At 42.5% G+C, this 24,666-nt stretch overlaps 1 protein-coding gene across 3 annotated transcripts in view; it reads left to right on the top strand.

Annotated features, from left to right (window-relative positions):
* The window catches only part of LOC147447634 (pentatricopeptide repeat-containing protein At2g33680-like), a 46,018-nt gene extending 21,814 nt beyond the window's left edge, over positions 1–24,204 (top strand). For 2 of the 3 annotated variants that reach the window (XM_086523372.1, XM_086523374.1), the window contains one exon: positions 23,802–24,204. The gene's annotated coding sequence lies outside the window, so the exon portion shown is untranslated. Of the gene's footprint in view, positions 1–12,959; positions 13,309–23,801 lie in introns of those variants that run through there. The other variant, XM_086523373.1, reaches the window with a different exon arrangement.
* Positions 24,205–24,666: the final 462 nt, after the last annotated feature.

Genomic DNA, 24,666 nt, shown 5'->3' on the forward strand with positions numbered 1-24,666 from the left:
AGCCAACCAGTATGACTTTCTGGAAGATAAAAGCAAGAAGGTCCGAGAGTTTAAAGAAGGTGGACAATCAATTAAATTTGACACGTTTTTTGGATACCAAGATGCTTCGAAGGCTTTGGCCTTCATTTAGCAGTTTGACATAGCTTTCTCTGGAGGGCGTTACTCAGAGCACTCCAAGATTCGGAGGGCTACCTCTTACTTCAAGGGCAATGCTCGAACTTGGTGGTCCACGCTTCTATTGAACAAGACAGCGCCAGTTAAATGGCTGAAATTTAAAAGGCTTTTTATTTCTTCTTAGTTGACTCGGGAGTACGAACGCGACATACGAACTGCTTGGAACCATCTTCGGATGACCAAGAAGGATACATTGGACGCATATTGCGAGAGATTCTGGAGCTCTTTTCTACTAGCCTCTTCATTTAAGAAGATCTCGTTCGAAGAACAGATTGAGCGGTTTACCTTGGGACTTCCTACAGAGATCCGAGATCACTGCTTAGAGCAAAGGTCAGATTCCATTCAGGAACTGATGAGTCATGCGAAACGGGGTTTTGCCATTCACTTAGGCAGTTTGATCTACCCCACAGATGAAATCATGACGCAAAGGACCGAATAGACTTCGAACAATGAAAGTAGAAAGAGAGAGAGCAACCCAGAATAGAAAGAAAAGGATGCACGACCCAAGCTCACTCTTCGAGAGAGAGCTTTGCAGCTGAGGAACGTGGAAGATGAAAACGAGAGTGGTTCCAGATTGCATGGGTGTTGACCGAAGCACGATGGACGAGAGTACAAAACTTTTCCGAGCATGGGGCAAAGTGAAAGACCAAGAAGCCTTGATCTTCTTTGATGGAGGAGCCAAGGCCAACTTCATTTCACCGGAATTGGCGGCGCGGCTCGAGATCACACCCGATCGGATGGGACCACTAGTAGAGGCAGTTCTAGCGGCACTCGCCAGGGACGTAGCCATTACAGCTGTCTGGGAATTCCATGGCACCACAAGAACAACGCCGTGGTCGACTATCGGGCGAGGAAAGCGATTTTGACTACAGAGAAGGGCAGAACCATTGTACTCGATATAAAACTTAAGGGCGAGTCTGTCCCTATTGTATCGGCTTCGGCCGTTTCAAAATTAATAAAATTTAGTGTGTTTGTTTACTCGATCTTTTTGAGAGAGTTGAATGATGAGAATAGGACAATTATGTCTGAACTTGATAAAGAACGCCAAGATTTTCTCCACACTCATGCCGATTTCTTTTTAGAGGGCCTGCCAGGCGAGTTACCACCCACTCGTCCTGAGGATCATACCATTAATCTGATACCTGGAAGCACATCACCGAACCGGCCACCTTACCGTGTGAGCCGAGCCCAGAACGAAGAAATTATGAACCAAGTGAAAGACCTCTTGGAAAGGGTCTTGTCCAGCCTAGTACTTCACCGTACTACTCTCCAATGTTGTTGATTTTTGAAGAAAGACGGATTAGAATGTGCATCGATTATAGAGCTCTCAACAAAATCACCATTAAGAACAGATTTTCGATTCCTAGGATCGATGATATTCTTGACTGACTACAATCCTCGTGCTTTAGCAGGATCGACTTGAAGAGCGGATATTATCAGATCCGAATTGCGTCGGGAGATGTCTACAAGACAGCCTTTCGGACGACTTTTGGGTTATTTGAGTTTTTGGTGATGCCTTTTGGCCTAACCAATGCTCCCGCGACATTTAACCGGATGATGGACATGATTTTTCTTGAGTACAGACTATTTGTTAGCACTTTCTTTGATGACATCATTGTTTTCTCCAAGGATGAGACAGAACATAGAGAACATCTGCTACAGGTCTTTCAGGCATTACGAGATCACAAGTTGGTGATTAATGCGAAGAAAAGTGAATTTTTCCTATTCGAGATACACTTTTTGGGACACATTGTCTCAACAGCAGGAGTGCAGATGGACCCGGCCAAGATAGAGACTATCTGTGATTGGTCCGATTTGAAGAATGTCCATGAAGTTAGAAGCTTCTTGGGATTGTGTTCGTACTACAGGCGGTTCATTAGAAAGTTTGCAGAGGTTGCTTCCTCTTTGTGTAACAGACTTGGACACTCCAAGTCGAGAATCTACCACGGCACCACAATAAATCACTTCAAAACAGTTCACAGTTCACAATTGACTCGACACTAGCCCGACGGAGTTCCATGCCTAGAGATATTGGCCCCAAAGATTGGCGCCCCTTTCGGTATTTCTTCTTGTATTAATCTGCAACTCAAAGTACACAAGAGTGGTCGGGACTCACTCTCAGACGCTGCGTCCATATGCTCTGAGAAGTGAGAGCCCAAACCACCAATATAAAGGTTTACAAGGGATGCTAAAAGTAGAGCCCCAAAAGCTTAAAATCAAAAGCCTTTAAAAATTTAAAGCAAGGCTCTCTCTCTCTCTCTTGCTTGTAAAATTAAAGCCATTAAAAGATTCTCTTTCTCTCTCTTGTCAATTTGCGTAGCAAAAAGCAAGTCCAAATGTTGCGCCAAACTGTCGCAAATTGCGCCGCAATTTGCGGTATGCCACGTTAGCAGCTTTAGCGGGGGCAATTCCTGCAATGTGTTGGGTAGCCACATCACCAGTTTGTGACATATCCCCCTCTTGAAAGCATTGTTATCGCCCTCGATTACGCCTGCAAAACAGACAGAAGCATAAACTGTCTTAGCAGACATTGACTGTTAGTACCAACGCACTAGGAACACACTTCTAGCACATGTACCGATCCACAGTCACATCAGACGACATCACAGGACATCACTTGACATCACAGGACATCACATGACAATCACATTCAACATTCTTTCGGATCTCTGACCATGATTTATCGGCAATGCAATTAGCAATAGCATCTAGATTCACTCAAGACCTCATAGATGCCCGATTGACTAATCCCTATTGCAATCATGTCTATCGAGATCATTCAGACCAAAATGCTGTAGTAATTACGTCTATTAGTTCCTTCACTTAAACAAGTCAAGAACAAATCAGTTTCATATTATCCGGGATTCCATTTCATAAAGTCATACAACAGAATACTGTCAGACCTCAGTACCCCTGAAGCTCAAAGAGACATCAGTGACTCTAGTATTCAAAAATCGAGGCATCTGTTGACAAAGAAGCGGAGTAACTCCCCTCTCGTGCAACCCACTGCACTAGATCTCCGGCCAAGCTGAATTCGGGGTTCCATTTGGAGTAGTCTATGCTAAACCAATAGCTGCAAGGTAAAGTTTCACAATCTGAGGAGTATCTGCTAGGTCCTCCTCCTCCATCCACTTCGCATCCAATGCACGATAGTTCTTGAATTTAACCAAGAACCGCCTTCTCACTTTACCCTTAATCTTTCTGTCCTTATGTGTCAATATCTGTTCTGGAACAAGGATCTCCTCGTTCTCTTCCACTTCGGGTTGCTCATCAGGCTCCCCATCTTCGGGCACATCACCTTTAAAAGGTATCAAGAGACTCACATGAAATGCATTGTGAATCCTCAAAGTGTCAGGCAGTTTCAGTCGGAAGGAGACATCATTGATCTTTTTGGAGATTTGGAAAGGTCCGTAGTATCGCATACTAAGCTTTGGAAAAAGCCTCTCCTTTCCTTTTTTCTTTCTCAGGCGTGCCTTCTCAAAATGTAAGAGCACCCAATCATTCTCCTTCAATTTCAAATCACGAGGCGATCTGTTGCCTTTTTTTGTCTTTCCTGAGATTTCTGCAAAGCCTCGCGGACCTTGGCAAAAGCCGTGTCCAAGTCGCGCGTGTACTCATCAACTTCAAAAATCTTATCTTTAGTGCTTAGGAAGGGTGGAACCTTCTTAGCACCTTCAATAATCTCAAATGGCGCCTTCCCCGTCGAAGAGTGTATCGTGTTATTGTAGGCAAATTCCACCAAAGGTAGATACTTTTCCCATTGAGTCTTCTGATCCAAGATGTAAGACTTCAATAAATCTAAAACCACTGAATTGGCAATCTCAGATTTCCCGTCAGTCTGTGGGTGGAAAGATGACGAGAACTGCAATCGCGTGCCAATGTTCTCCCAAATTGCCTTCCAAAACAAACTCGTGAATCGGGGGTCCCTGTCCGAGACAATCGTCTCGGGCATGCCATGTAATCTGAAGGTTTGGGCCACAAACAATCGTGCTAAGTGATCCGGCTTGATTGTTTTCTTCACTGGAATGAAATGAGCCTGCTTGCTAAATCTATCAATAACAGTCCAGATACCATCGTCACCACTCTGTGTTCTCGGGAGATCAAAAATGAAATCCATTGCAATGCTTTCCCAGGGGCGGGTGGGTATGGGCAAAGGCTGTAACAATCTCTGTGCTTTATGCCTGTCACACTTGGCCTTGTGGCATACCAAGCAACTGCGCACAAACTCGTCCGCATTCCTCTCGAGTCTCGGCCAAAAGAAGTATGTCTCTACCCCTTTCAAGGTGGTAGCAATGCTGCGATGTCCCGTAAAAGGCAGACAGTGGCATTCGGTCATACCCTTACGGCTGTGTAACGCACAACATGGTTTTCCTCATTAAGTAGCCATCCTGAATGGAATATCCTGCTACTGTCTCCCCATCCCGTATCCGTGTGAAAATGTCTGCAAAATCTATATCCGTGGCATACTGATCGACCATATCCTCGAAGCTCCTATGATGTATCGCGGAAATAGCCAGAACCAACGGCTTCCGAAACAAAGCATTTGCCACCAAATTCTTCTATCCTTGCACATGGACAATCTGAAAGTGAAATTGTGACAAGATGTTTGCCCACCGCATCTGCTATTCGGAAAGCTGCTTCTGCGACAAGAAGTAGCGTAAACGTTGATGGTCTGTAAAGACAGTAAAATTTGCTTCGAGTAGGTAATGCTGCCAAAAGCATGGATAACCGCCAAAAGCTCTTTCTCTTTTAGTGGATGTGGTGAGTAAGAGCGTGGATAACTGCCAAAAGCTCTTTCTCATAAATCTGTGCTGTCAATTCTGGCCTTTAGAACAATCGGCTCTCGTAAGCAATGACATGGTCTTCTTGCATTAAGACCGCACCCAGACTACAACCACAAGCATCACAATATACTTCAAATGACTTCTGCAAGTCCGGCAAAGTCAAAACTGGTCCTGTAGTCAATTTCTCTTTTAGTGTTTGAAAGGAAGTCACCTCTGTGGGTCCCCACGAGAAAGGGACTCCTTTCTGTGTCAAGATATGCAAAGGGGAAGCAACCTCTGCAAACTTTCTAATGAACCGCGTGTAGTACAAACACAATTCGAAGAAGCTTCTAACTTCATGGAAATTCTTCAAATCAGGCCAATCATGGATAGTCTCTATCTTGGCCGGATCCATCTGCACTCCTGCTGCTGACACAATGTGTCCCAAAAAGTGTATCTCTGGTAGGAAAAATTCACTTTTCTTTGCATTAATCACTAACTTGTGATCTCGTAATGCCTGAAAGACCTGAAGCAGATGTTCTCTATGTTCTGCCTCATACTTGGAGAAAACAATGATGTCATCAAAGAAAGTGCCAACGAATAGTCTGTACTCTCGAAAAATCTTGTCCATCATCCGGTCAAATGTCATAGGAGCATTGGTTAGGCCAAAAGGCATCACCAAAAACTCAAATAACACAAAAGTCATCCGAAAAGCTGTCTTGTAGACATCTCCCGGTGCGATTCGGATCTGATGATATCCACTTTTCAAGTCAATCCTGCTAAAGCACGAGGATCCCTGAAGTCGGTCAAGTATATCATCGATTCTAGGAATCAGAAATCTGTTCTTGATGGTGATTTTGTTGAGAGTTCTATAATCGATGCACATTCTCCAAGATCCGTATTTCTTGAGAACCAACAACATTGGAGAGCAGTACGGTGAAGTACTAGGCTGGACAAGACCCTTTTCCAAGAGGTCTTTCACTTGGTTCATAATTTCTTCGTTCTGGGCTCTGCTCACACGGTAAGGTGGCCGGTTCGGTGGTGTGCCTCCAGGTATCAGATTAATGGTATGATCCTCAGGACGAGTGGGTGGTAACTCGCTTGGCAGGCCCTCTAAAAAGCAATCGGCATGAGTGTGGAGAAAATCTTGGCGTTCTTTATCAAGTTCAGACATAATTGTCCTATTCTCATCATTCAACTCTCTCAAAAAGATCGAGTAAACAAACAGACTGGATTTTATTAATTTTGAAACGGCCGAAGCCGATACAATAGGGACAGACTCGCCCTTAAGTTTTACATCGAGTACTATGGTTCTGCCCTTCTCTGTGGTCAAAGTCACTTTCCTCGCCGGATAGTCGACCACGGCATTGTTCTTGTGGTACTAGGGAATTCCCAAGAGGACATCACAACCTTCCAAAGGCACTATGTAGAAGTCCTCATGCCCCAAATGCCCCTGACAGTGCAACTGAAGTTTGCCAATGATAGGTGTAATGTCTACGTTGCTGCTAGGTGCCGCTAGAACTACCTCTGCTAGTGGTCCCATCCGATCGAGTGTGATCTCGAGCCGCACCGCCAATTCCGGTGAAATGAAGTTGGCCTTGGCTCCTTTATCAAAGAGGATCAGGGCTTCTTGGTCTTTCACTTTGCCCCAAGCTTGGCAAAGTTCTGTACTCTCGTCCATCGTGCTGGATCAGTACCCACACAATCTGGAATCAGTCCTGCTTTCATCTTGCCTTTTCGTCCACGTTCCTCAGCTGCTCTTGAACTCTCATGCCTTTCATCGTCCTTGTTGTTCTGTTCTTTCTCTGCCTTTGTTAGGGCACTTCGCAGAGATATGCCCAGTTTCCCCGCATCCAAAGCACTTCCCCTCCTTGATGTAGAGAGCTCTCTCTCGAGGAGTGAGTTTGGGTCGTGCATCCTTTTCTTTCTTTTCTGGATTGCTCTTTCTCTTTCTACTTTCATTTGTTGAAGTCTGTTCGGCCCTTTGCGTCATGATTTCATCTGTGGGGTAGGTCAAACTGCCTGAGTGAATGGCAAAACCCCGTTTCGCATGACTCATCAACTCGTGAATGGAAGTTGACTTTTGTTCTAAGTAGTGATCTCGGATTTTTGTAGGAAGACCCAAGGTAAACCGCTCAGTCTGTTCCTTGAACGAGATCTTTTTAAATGAAGAGGTGGGTAGAAAATAGCTCCAGAATATCTCGCAATAAGCTTCCACTGTATCCTTCTCGGTCATCCAAAGATGGTTCCAAGTAGTTCGTATGTCGCATTCATACTCTCGAGTCAGCCATGAAGAAATAAAAAGCCTTTTGAATATCAGCCATTTAACTGGCACTGTCTTGTTTAATAGAAGCGTGGACCACCAAGTTCGAGCATTCCCCTTGAAGTAAGAGGCAACTCTCCAAATCTAAGAGTGCATTGAGTAACGCCCTCCAGAGAAAGCTATGTCAAAGTGTTTTATAAAAGACAAAGCCCTCGAAGCATCTCTATAACCAGAAAATATGTCAAATTTTATTGAATGTCCACCTTCCTTAAACTCTTAGACTTTCTTGCTTTTATCTTCCAGAAAGTCATACTGGTTGGCTTTATAAAAAGTCTTCTTCTTTGCATTAAAGCTACTGTCGTCAGAGACCGAACCATCTGAAGACGAGTCCTCTGTAGAACTGTCAACCACGGGGTGAGATTTAGGCCTCTTTGCCTTTTTCTTGCCCTTTCCAAAGCTTTGCTTTTTGCTTCGCTTTTTGCCTTTTTTGTCTTCTTTGCTCGAGTTAGAGGAGCTAGAAGAACTCGAAGAAGAAGAAGAAGAAGAAGAAGAAGAAGAAGAACTGGATACTCCTTTAAATCGAACACGCTTCTTCTGCTTTCTTGCCGATTCAAATATAGGCTGACGACCCAAATAACCCGGGAAGTCAGCGCCTTTCTTCTGCTTTTTGTCGTGCTTTTTAGCTTTGTTTTGCGCGTCAAAAAGCTGAGCAATTCGTGCATCAACCACCTCTTCTAATTCTTGCTCTGTGTACATCTTAGGAGTAGGAGGTTTCTTGAGAGCCGGTTTGAGGGGTGGCTCTGTGGTCTGTCGCTACTGTGTGTGCACCTCATCAAAAGAGGTCTGGCTCATATATTTTGCAAATTTTGGGTCCTTCGCAAAATTAAGAATCATCTTTGTTGCATCGCCGACCAACCGTCGACGCTCCATCTCTTCGAACTCCACTTGAGTAGACCGAGGCAGGCCGTACTCCTCGCATGAATCCTCGTTGTTATCTCTTCCCGCATCTCCGGATGCAGAGGAAGTCAATTGTTCTCTGCCTAAAGCCATAAGTGCCGCATAAAAAGGATCGGATTTCCCATAGAAGAGAAATCGGCCGTGCTCTGAGACCACTGTAACAGACTTGGACACTCCAGTCGAGAATCTACCGCGACACCTCAATAAATCACTTCGAAACAGTTCACAGTTCACAATTGATTCGACACTGGCCCGATGGAGTTCCGTGCCTAGAGATATTGGCCCCAAAGACTGGTACCCCTTTCGGTATTTCTTTTTGTATTAATCTGCAACTCAAAGTACACTAGTGGTCGAGACTCACTCTCAGACTCTACGTCCAGATGCTCTGAGAAGTGAGAGCCTAAACCACCAATATAAAGGTTTACAAGGGATGCTAAAAGCAGAGCCCCGAAAGCTTTAAAATCAAAAGCCTTTAAAAATTTAAAGCAAGTCTCTCTCTCTCTCTCTCTCTCTCTCTCTCTCTCGCTCTCTCTCTTGTCAATTTACGTAGCAAAAAGCAAGTCCAAAAGCTATGCCAAACTGCCGCAAATTGCGCCGCAATTTGCGGGATGCCACGTCAGCAGTATGGCGGCCCGTTCGTACGGTAGTGCCACGTCAACAACTTCAGCGGGGGGCAATTCTTACAGTGTGTTGGGTAGCCACGTCACCAGTTTGTGACACTTTGCATATGTTGATGTAGAAAGGAGTCCCTTTCTCGTGGGGACCCACAGAGGTGACTGCCTTTCAAACATTGAAAGAGAAATTGACTACAGGACCAGTTTTGACTTTGTCGGGTTTGCAGAAGTCATTTGAAGTATATTGTGATGCTTGTGGTCGTAGTCTAGGTGCGGTCTTAATGCAAGAAGGCCATGTCATTGCCTACAAGAGCCGATTGTTCTCAAGGCCGGAATTGACAACACAGATTTATGAGAAAGAGCTTTTGGCGATTATCCATGCTCTTACTCAGTGGCGACATTACCTACTCGAAGCAGATTTTGCTGCAGTGGGCAAACATCTTGTCACAGTTTCACTTTTAGATTGTCCATGGGCAGGGACAGAAGAATTTGGTGGCAGATGCTTTGTCTCGGAAGCCGTTGGTCTTGGCTATTTCCGTGATTCATCGTAGGAGCTTTGAGGATATGGTGGATCATTATGCCACAGATATAGATTTTGCAGATATTTTCACTCCTATACGGAATGGAGAGATAGTAGCGGGATATTCCATTTGGGATCGCTACTTGGTGAGGAAATCCATGTTGTACGTTACATAGCCGTTGAGGGAAAAGGTTATGACCGAATGCCACTGTCCAGATTTTACGGGTCACCGCAGCATTGCTACCACCTTGAAAGTGGTAGAGAGATACTTCTTTTGGCCGAGACTCAAGAAGGATGTGGACGAGTTTGTGCGCAGTTGCTTGGTATGCCAGAAGGTCAAGTTTGACAGGCATAAAGCACAGGGATTGTTATAGCCGTTACCCATACCCACCCGCCCCTGGGAAAGTATTGCAATGGATTTCATTTTTGATCTCCTGAGAACACAAAGTGGTCATGATGGTATCTGGACTGTTATTGACAGACTTAGCAAGCAAGCTCATTTCATTCAAGTGAAGAGAACAGTCAAGCCGGATCACTTAGCGAGACTGTTTGTGGCCCAAATCTTTAGACTATATGGCAATTGTCTTCGACAGGGACCCCAGATTCACGAGTTTGTTTTGGAAGGCTATTTGGGAGAACATTGGCACGCGGTTGCAGTTCTCATCATCGTTCCACCTGCAGACTGACGGGCAATCCGAGATTGCTAATTCAGTGGTACTAGATTTATTGAAGTCTTACATCTTGGATCAGAAGACTCATTGGGAAAAGTATTTACCTTTGGTGGAATTTGCCTACAATAACACGATACACTCTTTGATGGGGAAGGCGCCATTTGAGATTATTGAAGGTGCTACGAAGGTTCCACCCTTCTTAAGCACGAAAGATAAGATTTTTGAAGCCGATGAGTACTCGCGTGACTTGGACCGGCTTTTGCCAAGGTCTGCGAGGCTTTGTAGAAATCTCAAGAAAGACAGAAAAAGGCAACAGATCGCCATCGTCACGATTTGAAATTGAAGGAGAACGATTGGGTGCTCTTACATTTCGAGAAGGTACGCCTAAGAAAGAAAAAGGGAAAGGAGAGGCTTTTTCCAAAGCTTAGTATGCGATACTACGAACCTTTCCAGATCTTCGAAAAGATAAATGATGTCTCCTTCCGACTGAAGCTGCTCGATACTTGGAGAATTCACAATGTTTTTCATGTGAGTCTCTTGAAGCCTTTTAAAGGCGATGTGCCCGAAGACGGGGAGCCTGATGAGCAACCCGAAGTGGAAGAAAACGAGGAGATCCTTGTTCCCAAACAGATATTGGCACATAAAGACAGAAAGATTAAGGGTAAAGTAATAAGGCGGTTCTTGGTTAAATTCAAGAACTATCTTGCATTGGATGCGAAGTGGATGGAGGAGGAGAACCTAGCAAATACTCCTCAGATTGTAAAACTTTACCTTGAAGCTTTTGGTTTACATAGTCTATTCCAAATGGAACCCCGAACTCAGCTTGGGCGGAATCTGGTGCAGTGGGTATGCACAAGAGGAGAGTTGCTCCGCTCCTTTGTCAACAGATGCCTCGATTTTTGATATTAAAGTCACTAATGTCTCTTTGAGTTTCAGGGATATTGGGAGCTGACAGTATTCTGCTGTATGAATTTATGAACCGAAATTCCCGATAATATGATATTGATTTGTCTTGACTTGTTTAAGTGCAGGAACTGATATACGAAATGACTACAACATTTTGGTCTGAATGATCTCGATAGACATGGTTGTAATAGAGATTAGTCAATCGGGCATCTATGAGGTCCTGAGTGGATCTAGATGCGATTGCTAATTGCGTTGCCGATAAATCATGGTTTGAGATCCGAATGAAGGTTGAATGTGATTTGTCATGTGATGTCTTGTGATGTCATGTGATGTGACTGTCGATTGGTACATGTGCTAGCTGTGTGTTCCTAGTATGTCAGTACTAACAGTCCGTGTCTGCTAAGACAATTTATGGCTTCTGTCTGTTTTGCAGGCGTAATCAAGGGCATTACAATGCTTTCAAGAGGGGGGTATGTCACAAACTGGTGACGTGGCTGCTGGCTGCCCAATACACACACACACACCCCCCTTTTGGCATACAGTCCCGGGAAAGCTGACCGACTGCTGATGTGGCATTGCCATACGGAAGCCCGAAAATCACGACGGAGATCACGGGCACGTAAATGGCTGGCTAAATTCCTACACAGCTTTTTGGACTTGCTTTATTTCACACTATTTAGCAAGAGAGAGAGAGAGAACTTCATTTTTAAAAGGTTTCTTTGTAAGCCTATTTTTGGGGTAGCTTTTTATGGGTAGCTTTTGGGCTCTGCTTTTGGCATCCCTTGTAACCCTTATAAGCATGGCCTGGCCTCTCACTTCTCAGAGCATCTGGACGCAGAGTCTTAGAGTGAGACCAAGCCACTCCGTGTACTTTGTGCAACAGATTAATACAAAAAGAAATACCGAAAGGTGCGCCAGTCTTTGGGGCCAATATCTCCAGGCGCGGAACTCCACTGGGCAGTGTCGAATCAATTGTAAACTGTGAATTGTTTTGAAGTGAATTCTTGTTGTGTAGCGGTAGAATCTTGACTTGGAGTGTCCAAGTCTGTTACAAACACTGCTTTTGCCAAGGTCCGGGAGGCTTTAGCGAAATCTTAGGAAAGACACAAGAAGGCAGCAGATCGACACCGTCGCGATTTGAAATTAAAGGAAGACGATTGGGTGCTCTTAGTTTTGAGAAGGCACGCCTAAGAAAGAAAAAGAGAAGGGAGCGGCTTTTTCCAAAGCTTAGCATGAGATACTATGGACCTTTCCAAATAAACGAAAATATAAATGATGTCTCCTTTGGACTGAAGTTGCCCGATCCTTGAAGATTCACAATTCTTTTCATGTGAAAGGCGATGTGCCCGATGACGGGGAGCCAGATGAGCAACCTGAAGTGGAGGAAAGCGAGGAGATACTTGTTCCAGAACAAATATTGGCACACAAAGATAGAAAGATTAAAGGTAAAGTGACTAGGCGGTTTTTGGTTAAATTCAAGAACTATCCTGCATTGGATGCGGAGTGGATGGAGGAGGACCTAGCATATTCTCCTCAGATTTAGAACTTTACCTTGAAGCATTCGGTTTAGCATAGTCTACTCCGATAGAACCTCGATTTTAGCATGGGTGAATCTAGTGCAGCGGGCTTGTGCAAGAGGGGAGTCGCTCCGCTCCTTTGTCAACGGATTACCCCGATTTTGGAATAGAGTCACTGATGTCCCTTTGGGTTTCAGGGATACTAATGGGCTGATAGTATTCTGCTGATTTCTTTATAAACTGAAATTCCCAAAAATGAAAATGATTGATTTGTACTTGACTTGTTTGAGTGCAAGAACTGAAAGGCAAAATGACTGCAGCTAATCGGCAACGTATTTAGTAATCGCATCTAGATATGGTCGGGACCTCACAGATACCCGATTAACTAATCCTTATTGCAATCATGGTCATAGAGATTTGAAATGAATTTGAATGTGATTTGTTATGTGATGTCAAGTGATGTCTGGTGATGTGACTGTTGATTTGTACAAGTGCTAGATGTGTCGTGTCTAGTGTATCGGTACTAATTGTTAGTGTCTACTAAGATAGTTTATGGCCTCTGTCTGTTTTGTAGGCGTAATTGAGAGCGATTACAATTCTTTCAAGAGAGGGGTATGTCACAAACTAGTGACATGGCTGGCCCCCAGACACTCACTCACCCTGCTGACGTGGCAACAACCCGGATATTGGGCCGACAGGCTGATGTGGCACTGTACGGACAACCAAAAATTAGGTTGAGATGTTGACGTGGCAGCGTACAAACGTCCGTGATTTCTGTTGACAGCTGTACGTATTTTCCGTAAGTAGTACTAGCTGTTTTTAGCAGCTTTTTGAAGTTCAATTGCTTTTGGGAACGTTGCTTTTAATTTTAAAAGATTTTGGGGCTCTGCTTTTGGGCATCCCTTGTACCAATAAATAGTTGGTTGGGCCTCATTAGTCAAAGCATCTGGACGCAGAGTCTGAGAGTGACCACCCGCTGAATCTCTTTGTACTTTGAACACAAATTAAGAAGAAATACCAAAAGGGGCGCCAGTCTTTGGGGCCAATACCTCTTGGCACGGAACTACACCGGGCCGTGTCGTCTTTGTGAATTGTTTTGAAGTGAATCTTTGTTGTGTCGCCGTAGAATCTTGACTTGGGGTGCCCAAGTTTGTTACACCTTCCCCGTCGAAGAGTGAACCGTGTTGTTGTAGGCAAATTCCACCAAAGGCAAGTACTTTTCCCATTGATTCTTTTGATCCAAAATGTAAGACTTCAATAAATCCAAAACCACTGAATAGCTATCTCAAATTTCCCACCTGTTTGTGGGTAAAATGAGGTTGAGAATTGCAATCGCGTGCCAATGTTCTCCCGGTTTGAAATCCAAAACAAACTCGTGAATCCAAGATCTCTATTCGAGACTATCGATTTAGGCATGCCATGTAACGGAAAAATCTGTGAAATGAACAGTCTCGCCAAATGGTCAGGCTTGACCGTCTTCTTTACCGTAATAAAGTAAGCTTGCTTGCTAAATCTGTCAATGACTGTCCAAATGCCATCGTGTCCACTTTGGGTCTTAGGAAGGTCAAAAATGAAATGCATAGCAATGCTTTCCCAGGGGCGGGAGGGAATGGGTAAAGGAAGTCCTAGTGCCTTATGCCTGTCAAACTTGACCTTTTGGCATACTAAGCAACTGCGAACTAGTGACATGGTTGGCCCCCAGACACTCACTCACCCTGCTGACGTGGCAACAACCCGGATATTGGGCCGACAGGCTGATGTGGCACTGTACGGACAACCAAAAATTAGGTTGAGATGTTGACGTGGCAGCGTACAAACGTCCGTGATTTCTGTTGACAGCTGTACGGATTTTTCGTAAGTAGTACTAGCTGTTTTTAGCAGCTTTTTGAAGTTCAATTGCTTTTGGGAACGTTGCTTTTAATTTTAAAAGATTTTGGGGCTCTGCTTTTGGGCATCCCTTGTACCAATAAATAGTTGGTTGGGCCTCATTAGTCAAAGCATCTGGACGCAGAGTCTGAGAGTGACCACCCGCTGAATCTCTTTGTACTTTGAACACAAATTAAGAAGAAATACCAAAAGGGGCGCCAGTCTTTGGGGCCAATACCTCTTGGCACGGAACTACACCGGGCTGTGTCGTCTTTGTGAATTGTTTTGAAGTGAATCTTTGTCGTGTCGCCGTAGAATCTTGACTTGGGGTGCCCAAGTTTGTTACACCTTCCCCGTCGAAGAGTGAACCGTGTTGTTGTAGGCAAATTCCACCAAAGGCAAGTACTTTTCCCATTGATTCTTTTGATCCAAAATGTAAGACTTCAATAAATCCAAAACCATTGAATAGCTATCTCAAATTTCCCACCTGTTTGTGGGTAAAATGAGGTTGAGAATTGCAATCGCGTGCCAATGTTCTCCCGGTTTGAAATCCAAAACAAACTCGTGAATCCAAGATCTCTATTCGAGACTATCGATTTAGGCATGCCATGTAACGGAAAAATCTGTGAAATAAACAGTCTCGCCAAATGGTCAGGCTTGACCGTCTTCTTTACCGTAATAAAGTAAACTTGCTTGCTAAATCTGTCAATGACTGTCCAAATGCCATCGTGTCCACTTTGGGTCTTAGGAAGGTCAAAAATGAAATGCATAGCAATGCTTTCCCAGGGGCGGGAGGGAATGGGTAAAGGCTGTGGAAGTCCTAGTGCCTTATGCCTGTCAAACTTGACCTTTTGGCATACTAAGCAACTGCGAAAAAATTCGTCCACATCCTTTTTTTTGAGCCTCTGCTAGTAGAAGTAACTATTAACACCCTTCAAGGTGGTATCTATACCTTTTGGCATACTAAGCAAATGCGAACAAAGTCGTCCACATCCTTTTTGAGCCTCGGCCAGTAGAAGTGATGCTCAACACCCTTCAAGGTGGTATCTATACTGCAGTGGCGTGAAAAGGGTGGACAGTGACACTCTGTCAAAACCTTTTTCCTCAACGTATGTGTAACACACATCATTATTTTACGCATCAAATAGCCGTCTCGTATAAAATAGCCTGTAAGTGTCTCCCCGCTCTGTAGCCGACTAAAGATGTCTGCAAAGTCAGGATCTATGGCGTACAGATCTACCATATCCTCAAAGATTCGATGATGGATCGCAGAAATAGCCAGAACCAAGGCCTTCTGAGACAACGCATCTGCCACTAAGTTCTTCTGTCCGTGAACATGCACTATCTGGAAATGGAATTGTGATATTTTCTTTAAGAGACTAAAAGCTGAAATCTCTTTTTGGGTCCATCTGAAAGTGACCTCTTTCTTTTGCAAAGCATGAAGAGGTGAAGCTATCTCTGCAAGTTTTTTGATAAACCTTCTATAATATGAGCACAATCCCAAGAAGCTTCGGACATCGTGCACAGTCTTTAAGTCTGGCCATGTCTTAATAGCCTCAACCTTTGTGGGATCCATTTGGACACCATCCTTTGACACTATGTGGCCAAGAAAGTGGATCTCTTCCAAGAAGAATTCACTTTCTTGGAATTGACAAGTAACTTGTGACTGCGCAGCTCTTCAAACACAATGGTCAAATGACACCTAGACTCCTCTTCATTCTTCGAATAGACTATCATGTCATCAAAGAATGTGCCAACAAACTTTTGATGCGAGAGGAAAATCCGGTCCATCATCCTATTGAACGTAGCAGAAGCATTTGTAAGACCAAATGGAACCACTAAGAACTCATAGAGACCAAATGTCGTCCTAAACGCAGTCTTGTGCACATCCTCTGGCCTTATGCGAATCTGATGGTACCCACTCTTAAGGTCTATCTTGTTGAAAATTGCAGCACCTTCTAAATGGTCAAGAATATCATCAATCCTTGGGATAAAAAATCTATTCTTGATGGTATTCTTATTCAATGCATGGTAGTCAATACACATGCGCCAAGAGCCATCCTTCTTCTGCACTAAGAGCAGTGGGGAGCAAAAGGGTGAAGAAATATTCTGAATCAACCCCGCTCCTCAACCTGGCCCATAATCTCTTTCTGGTGAGCCGCACTAACACTGTAGGGAGGTCTGTTTGGTGGGCTACACCCTGACACCAAATCTATCGTATGGTCCTCAGGCCTCTCCGGCGGCAATTGTGACGGTAATGAGTGAGAAAAACAGTCATTAAACTCTCGCAAAAATGCTGACCTTTCTTTATCTAACACAAATAAATTTGACTGACAACTATCTGAAACATCACGTGCAAAAATCAAGTACGCAGAAAGTAATTTTTAATTACAAAAGTGATAGTCGAAGCAGATACAATAGGGGCAGATTTCCCTTTGAGCTTTACATCCAAAACATGAGTTTGCCCCTATGCTGAAGGGTGATCTTTTTGTTGAAGACATCCAACACGCCATGTGTTCGGAACATCCACGGGATTCCCAACAGGGCATCGCACCCTTCCAATGATATGATATAAAACTCTTTTGTGTCCACATACGATTGAATATGTAGGCGCAACTTTCCAATGGTGGGAGTAACACACTCTGAGTGGCCAGGACATGCCAACCCTGCCTTTGCTGTGTACCCATCCTTCAGCTCTAATGCCCAGCTTCATAGCTAACTCTGGTGAGATAAAGTTCGTTTTGGCACTTGGATCAAAGGAAATAAGTGCCGTATGATCTTTGACCTTAATCGATGCTCTGCATAACTCGCTGTCTCGCATCCGTGCTTGGCCTGTCACCCACCATGTCTGGCACTAATCCTGCCATGGGCTTGGGCTTCTTCCCTTTCTTGTCCTCTTTATCATCTGAGTCAGCTGGTCTTTTCCTTTGTGGACAATCTGTAGCAAAGTTACTAGACTGCTCGCATATAAAGCATTTATTCTCAGCCATCAAGACCTTCTTTTCCTGGAGCGATTTACGCACAAAAGGCTTCCTTTTCTGTTTCTTTGCCTGCGCTCCAGAAGTCTCGGTTGAGTCCTCATCCTTATTGACCTATTCTGACCCCTATGTCGCTTCAGGAGCCGTTTTCACAAAGGGCTTCTTTGCTGAATTTTTCTTTTGCTGCCTCGAAAACCCACTTTCCTCAAGGCAAGACCAGTGTTGGCAACCTCCCTAAGCTGAGTGAGGGTAGCCATTTTGTTCTTTGTACAATAATCTAGAAGCCCTTTGGGCAGCCCACAACAATACTTCTCAATCTGCTTTGTCAGTGGCACAAACTTGTAGGAGGTTACTGAGAGCAACGCTTTACAAAACCTCCGATTGTACTCTTGTAGGCTCTTGCCAGTAGCCGCAATGAGTTGGTGCCAATCCGTCAACATCGGCTTCAAATTCATTTGAGAGCCATGCAGATGCAAACATTTTCTTGAAGTATACCCATGTGGCGGGTGCCTACCTGCCCTTGCATCAACAATGTCGTCCACCATGTAAGCGCATGGTCTTTCAAGAAAGTGGCAGCTTTCCTGACCTTAGAGGCCTCTGTAAAGTTCCCTCCTGCATAAGTTATATCAAATTGCTGGAGGAAAGTAAGAGCCTTTGCCTTATCCTCAAAGCCGTTGAAAGTGCTAAACTTTACAACTGCACCACCTTCTTTTTACTAATAAAGATCCTGCCAGTAGGGGTACCAATTGGCGTAGGTCATATTGATTTGATCTGTAAAAATACTTTCTCTTTGAATAAAACATCTAGTCCTCGGAGTCCGAACTCTCAGAAGAGGATGAATCCTTGTCAAAATTATAAGAAAATTATCGGGATCTGTGGGAGGATATGCTTTTCTTGGCCTTCTTCTTGTTCTTTCCATATCTCTTATTCTTTCGTCGTTTCTTGACCTACTTGTCCTCATGTTTCAATTCAGAAGAGAAAGAGCTATCCAAACCGTCAGAAGAAGATGAGGACGAACTAGACAAACCCTCAAAGCGTTCATGCTTCTTCTATTTTGTTGCATCCACAAAATAAGATTGATGACCCAAATAGCTAGGGTAGTCTGTTCTCTTGTTGTGTTTCTTCAGTTGCTTCTTCGTCCCCAAAAGTTGGTTGACTTGTCTTTCGACAACGTCATCGAGTTCATCTTTAGTAAACATGTCACAAGACGGGTACCATGTGCCAATAGAAAAGAATAGACTGAACAGACTTTTAGCACTCTAATAACAACTGAACTGAGAGAGAGAGAGACGACACGGGACACGGAGTGGCAAATTTTCACCCTAGAGAGTATTGGCCCCAAACCTTGGTGCCCCTTTCAGTATTTCTTTATATTGCATCAACACAGTACAAGCCGGCACTCCACACTCTGCACCTAACTTTGATCATTCTAGGGTTGTCTTCAGAGCCTAGATTCCATTCCTTGATCTCTTGGTTATCTGGGAGTAACAGATTTTTGTATGGCCGAATATCCTATTTTGCTTACACCAAGTGAATCAAGTGTGCCTTGTATCTCTTTTGCAGGCACTGAGTTCTCTGAAATAAAGCGGTCCACTACATTTCGTTGTAGGACCTTAAACTTCTTGTCATGTACTATATCTGCTGTCAGGCTTCTACTTATAAGTGGCTTCAATCTCTTTCCTATATTGGCTTTGGGGTCAATGTTTTCCTTGTCAGGATAGATTGAATCTCTACCTGAAGACAATGCATAAGTAAATAACAAAAAATTTACTTCACTAACACTATTTAGGCACATGAAAACAATGCATAACAAGAAAAAACAAAAAGATTACTTAACTAAGACAATTTAGCCAACCAAGAAGCATCACTTTAATGCTCGGATTCTTTTCTTGAGACCTTCGGATGCAACCTGCAATGTTTCAAGATTGCGCAATTTCTTCTTTCGGATACGACCACCCAAAGATGGTGTCCTTCATTTGACAACTTCGTACCTTTCCTTTCAGTTCCTGTACCTCTGTTTTGTGTTGCAAAATGGTAACCTGATCCGTAGAATGTAAATGTGAAAGACGAACAATCTCACATTGTTGAGCTTGGAGAATGCTCTTATAAGTTTCAACTTCCCTTGTAAGAGATTTACAATAACCCAGAAGGCCCTTTTCTCCATCACCAACAAAGGTCAATAAGCTTGTAGGATTGAAAAACGGTGGAGACGCATTAGTCATTGGATTCTGAGCCTCTCGTCCAGATATCTATGTGTTTAGCTCCCTGAGCTCTGAGCGTGTCTATGGATGCGGGAGGTATATGTGTGTTTGCTTTACTACGCTTAATCAATGGTTGGTACTCAGTGTCCAAATCAATGTGAAGGTGATATTTGGCTCGTTTTTGCGTAAAATTTGTGCCATTTGAGGAGTGCGCCATTAGCCAAATGTGCAGGTTTAATGGAAAGTGAATAGGCGGTTGCGCCTTCGTCCCTCCATGTTAGCCTCATTCTCTCCATGTTGACGAGGTTCATTCAATGCAACTGAAAAGAAGATTATCCTTCAATCATTACGAACGAATGTTCATAAGAGTAAGGAATCTACTTAAAGTACACTGTTTGAACTTTTACCATGAAAGACCCACCTCTATTATTCGCCATATTTTCTAGAGAGAGTGCAAAAAATACATTTTCTTAGAAGGCCCTCCAAATGACCTCCGAAATTTCCTAATGCCTTGCACTTGATAAACCTTCCTAGAATTACACCATTTACCTTTGATTTCTCAAACTACAAACTCTGACCTAGCGTGCTTCGCGCCAGGTTTACCATATTTATGTCAGGATGTTTGTTATGTGATTAGGCCTCTGATTGTGATGGTTCGCATCAAAATCAAGCGAGTCGCAGAAGATTCAAAGCAAAAGACACGCTTAAAATGAAGAAAACTCCAACTATGACAGCTTATTCTAAAAAAGAACCAAGTTCAACTCAAAACTCTTGTGTGTGACAGATGATTTAGTGTCATGTACAATGCTTCTTTGCACTTTCAAAAACACTTTCTTCTTCCTTCAATTCTTCATGAAGGCCATTTCACGGAAGCTTCAACACTTCCATAAACAAGCCCACACACCTTTTTGAAGAGAAGAAACCCTAATTGGAACTCCCACACATTCGAATACGAGGTAGGAATATTGCAAGGCTATATTATTAGCACACCATGCAAGAAGCCTGTGTATCCCTTCACACAAAGACTTAAAGTGTTGATATTCTACTTCAAAAGAGATTCTCTACTCCTAATAGTCACGACTCCATGAGTGATGTGGCATTTGGAGCCATTTTTTGTCATTTTGGATCATTTTTGGCCATTTTTAGCTCGAAAATGTCTTTTTTGTTCGTAAAAAACGTAAACGACCTGGGAAAAATCACTAACTTTGTAAAATAGTCCCCTTGGGCTTAGATTACATGTTGAATCTCATCTTTCTACTTGGCAAGCACTTTAGATGCATTGTTTTTAGATGTGCACAAAACTTGCTATTTTTGGACGAGATCGCATGCACTGATCTTTCTAGGAAAAACAAGTCTGCCATATCGATGCACTAGAAATATGTACATTTATAAATTAATTTAGGCATGTTTTATTGTGATAAAATACATTATAGTGCCACATCCAGGGCCTCGCTGCTTCGATAAGGTATGTACATGATTGCAACCGTGGTAACCGTTCCACACATATGACATTATATTATAGCATTTGATTCCTCATGTGCAAAAAGATAACGAGAGGTGAACATTTGAATTCACATTGTAAATGTGCTATAACACGACAACATAGGGCAAAAACTTTGCCTCTTTATCTCTACTGATCCCATCTCCACCTCTTAGTCTCTCTATTTTCAAATATCTATTGATTATTGCTTTGCTGTCTCACTCCGCCTTGGTAGTAGCCCAGCCGATTTACAACTGCTTCATCGGAAAATAGGAATTCTGGAATACTTGAGAGAGAGATATCAACGACCCCCTTTGCAGGTACATTGAGAGGAGAGAGGGAGAGAGGGGGTCATGTGGGAGCTCTACGTCGGAGTACACGGTAGCAGAAGCGGAGTACCTGACCACGGGACCTGAGTGTGTGTGTTGTGTGGTAGCGTGCCTTTTGTCGTATTGCATGGCAATCATAAGGAACCTTACCACACAATGTGAGTGTGTGTGTATGCTGTTCTACAAAACAATGCTTACCACGGGGGCGTCACCTCGGTTACGTGGAGAATCTGGTGTCCTTGTGATAAGTGTTGGCTCACTGTCTAGGTACTACATTGGTAACACGACGATTCCAGTATACTTATCGTGAGTCAACTTTCGTTCCCCTTTCCAAAAAACATATGGGCATCGATCGGCAACGCAGCTATATGATGCTCGTATGCAAGCCATTATTGCTCTTTAAATTCGGGTGACACTCGATCGCTAACGCGGCTAATTGAGTGTCGTTTGTTAGAAGTATTTATTTTTGCATAAATATGGCGTCCAGGTCCTTGACCCAAGTGTATGAACTCCATATAATTTGTATGTGCATGTGCAATTCATTTTTTTAAGTATTAACTATATGAAATACTTGGTCGGTAACACGGTCGTGAAGAGTATTTCATATACAAATGTTTGAATTGTTTGAAATTTTTGTTTTCAAGTGTTTTTGTGAAAATATATACTATCTAATCATATTCAAAGGAATTTTTTATTCATCAATCATCGTTCCTATTTTAAATGTTATATTTACAGAAGCAATATTCACACTCTGCTATTTCTCTATGTCTACAAATAGCTTATATACTTTCAATTTAAAAAAGAATATCCACACATTTTGCATGTAAGACATTCATTTTAATATTTCTAAAGAGCAAGATGTTATTTGCATTTATGAGTGGTTTGTTAAAATCACACCAAATTTTTAATGTTTTCTCATGGAATTGTATACTATTAATATTTTAAAATGAGCTAAAATGAGATTGGCAATATGTACATCATGATGCACATGTCTTCTATTGTGTCAAAATTTTTTGAAGTGATACCGTGCAAAATATAAACTTACGTCTTATGTTCTATCACAATATTTTGAAATGTTTTATGTTTTTAACTCAATCTGTTGGATCTGGATGATTTTCTTAGGAGTTACTTGTTTTTATTGCATTTTGCACGATTAAACATATCATTTTAAAGTGAAAATTATTATCAACCTGAATGAATATAATCTTGCACAATTTTTGAAGTCTAAAATTTAGTCACAGATATGGTTTGTCTGAACTAGTATGAGAGTGCAATGTGAAAAATATGGACTCGTGTCTTATGGTTTATCACAATATGTTGAAATGTTTTTGGTTTTTAACCTCTATTGTTTGATCTAGATGGTTTTCTTAAAGTGCTTTTTTTTCTGCATTTTACACGATTAAACATAGCATATTGAAGTGAAATTGATTTTCAATCTGTATCAATATAATCGTGTACATTTTTTTGAAGTCTTCAAATCAAGAATATGGTTTATCTGAACTAGTGTGAGAGTGCTAGTGCACCCGACTGAAAGCATGGTTTCGTGGTACAATATGCATTGTCAAGGACGCTACTTTTTTTTGGTACAAAATTAGTCTTTTTTGGGGAAGTATTTTTAATCCACTTTATTGGGAAATTCGTTTTTATATTTTTTGGGGGAATTCTTTTATGTAAAAAGAAAAGGTTTGATTTGTAACATCATAGTTCTATGTAATGATTATAGACGAGTCGTCTCTCTCTCTCTCTCTCTCTCTCTCTCGTCCTGTCTTTCTTCCTCGTTCACGACATAGCCGATTCTGTAGTTGTAGCTCTTCACGTCTCTACACTACCCACACTCTTTCCAACATGGAATTCACAGATTGACCAGAGAATACAACTGGTTCTCCTAGCATGGAGAATATGCAGGGCTGTGTAAACATGGATAATCCTCAAGGCATGGAATTCACAACTACTTCTCCTACAATGGTGAATGAGCAAGGCTGTCCAAACAGGGATTGGACTATTGTGCAAGGCTGCCTAAACAGGGATTGAACTATGGAGAGGAATGCAAGTGTTCACAGCATGGACACCGCTTCTATACGGGAGTATTGGGGTGCTAAGAAACGAGAACAGAGAAGGAAAGAAAAAGAAAGCAGTAGGTTGCAAGATCCATCTTTAATGGTGGATGAAGACAAATCAAGAAAGTAGATTTGTTCAGCTTCAACTGTTGAAATTGTCTTGTTGCAAATGATTTCTGTGCATGTATCATTGTCCGGTTTGATGGCTAATCTTGTTGCACGGTGTATATCATGATGTTTGAAAAGAGTGTGTGTACTCTGATTTGGGTATATTCTTTGAGTTTGTATACAAGTGTGCATGTGTATGAGTGCACATATGTGTGACGGAATAGAGAGAGACTTATCAAGTTGGTGGTTAAGCTTGTTGCTCAATGTATATCATGATGTTTGAGAAGACTATGTGTGCAATGATTTGGGTGTATTTTTGTGCTTGTGTATGAGTGTACATGAGTGAGGTAGAGACTAACCTCAATTGTAGCATTGTCTAAAGTTTTGGCGCACGCAGACACTGGGGCTTACAAGACGTATTCAGACAGAGTTATTCCAACAACTCTTGCTTCATCCTACTTTTAAGGATCTGCAAACATCAACGGATAATGTTGAAAGCACTCTTCTATCTAACATCCGTAACACCCTCAGCTAGCTCAAGGTGCCCCGCTCAACTACTAAGCTCTTCTTGAAGAGATCTTCTTTGACGATGGTCATGAATAATATTGATGGCACAACACAAATGAACCATACGAGGATAGAAGGTATTTTGGTTGTTCATCGGAGAAACATTGTTGCAACCAATTATCGTCTTGAGATTAAGATGATGAGGAAGTTTTTCTATTGAGTGCATGTGAAAGACAATTGCCTCAAGGTAACATTGTCACATGTGAAGTAAGAGATCTAGTTTATGTCTTTTGGAGCTCAAAGACTCAAGTTTCACCCAACAAAAAGGACATATGTGGGAAGAGGATTTGGAGAAAAAGTGTTGTTAAACATCCAGTGCATCTTCTCGACGACTCTCAGGTAAATTCAAATCGTTGTAATGTCTTTTGTGCCTCTCTATTTTCTCAGTTTTAATGTAATCTACTTATAGTACTTGAAGGTATTCTACAGCATACAATACCTCTAGTAACTTGCTGAAGGTAAATTATTTAGTACATGTAGCAACCCGAGGTATAATAGTATCTATATTAATATGAAGGTACTCCATTGTTATACCTTATAATGCCCTATGCTTCCACGCTAGGTACTCAATAGCACTTTTCATGTGATTGGAGTACCCTATAATAATGTTCATAGCATCTACCCTATACTACCATATAACGTACACCATAGTACATTCCATCTCATTGGAGTACTTTATAGAACCTTGTGATGTA

This window comes from Adiantum capillus-veneris, chromosome 11 (assembly GCF_014529385.1).
Source record: "Adiantum capillus-veneris isolate H3 chromosome 11, ASM1452938v2, whole genome shotgun sequence".
Lineage (NCBI taxonomy): Eukaryota > Viridiplantae > Streptophyta > Polypodiopsida > Polypodiales > Pteridaceae > Adiantum > Adiantum capillus-veneris.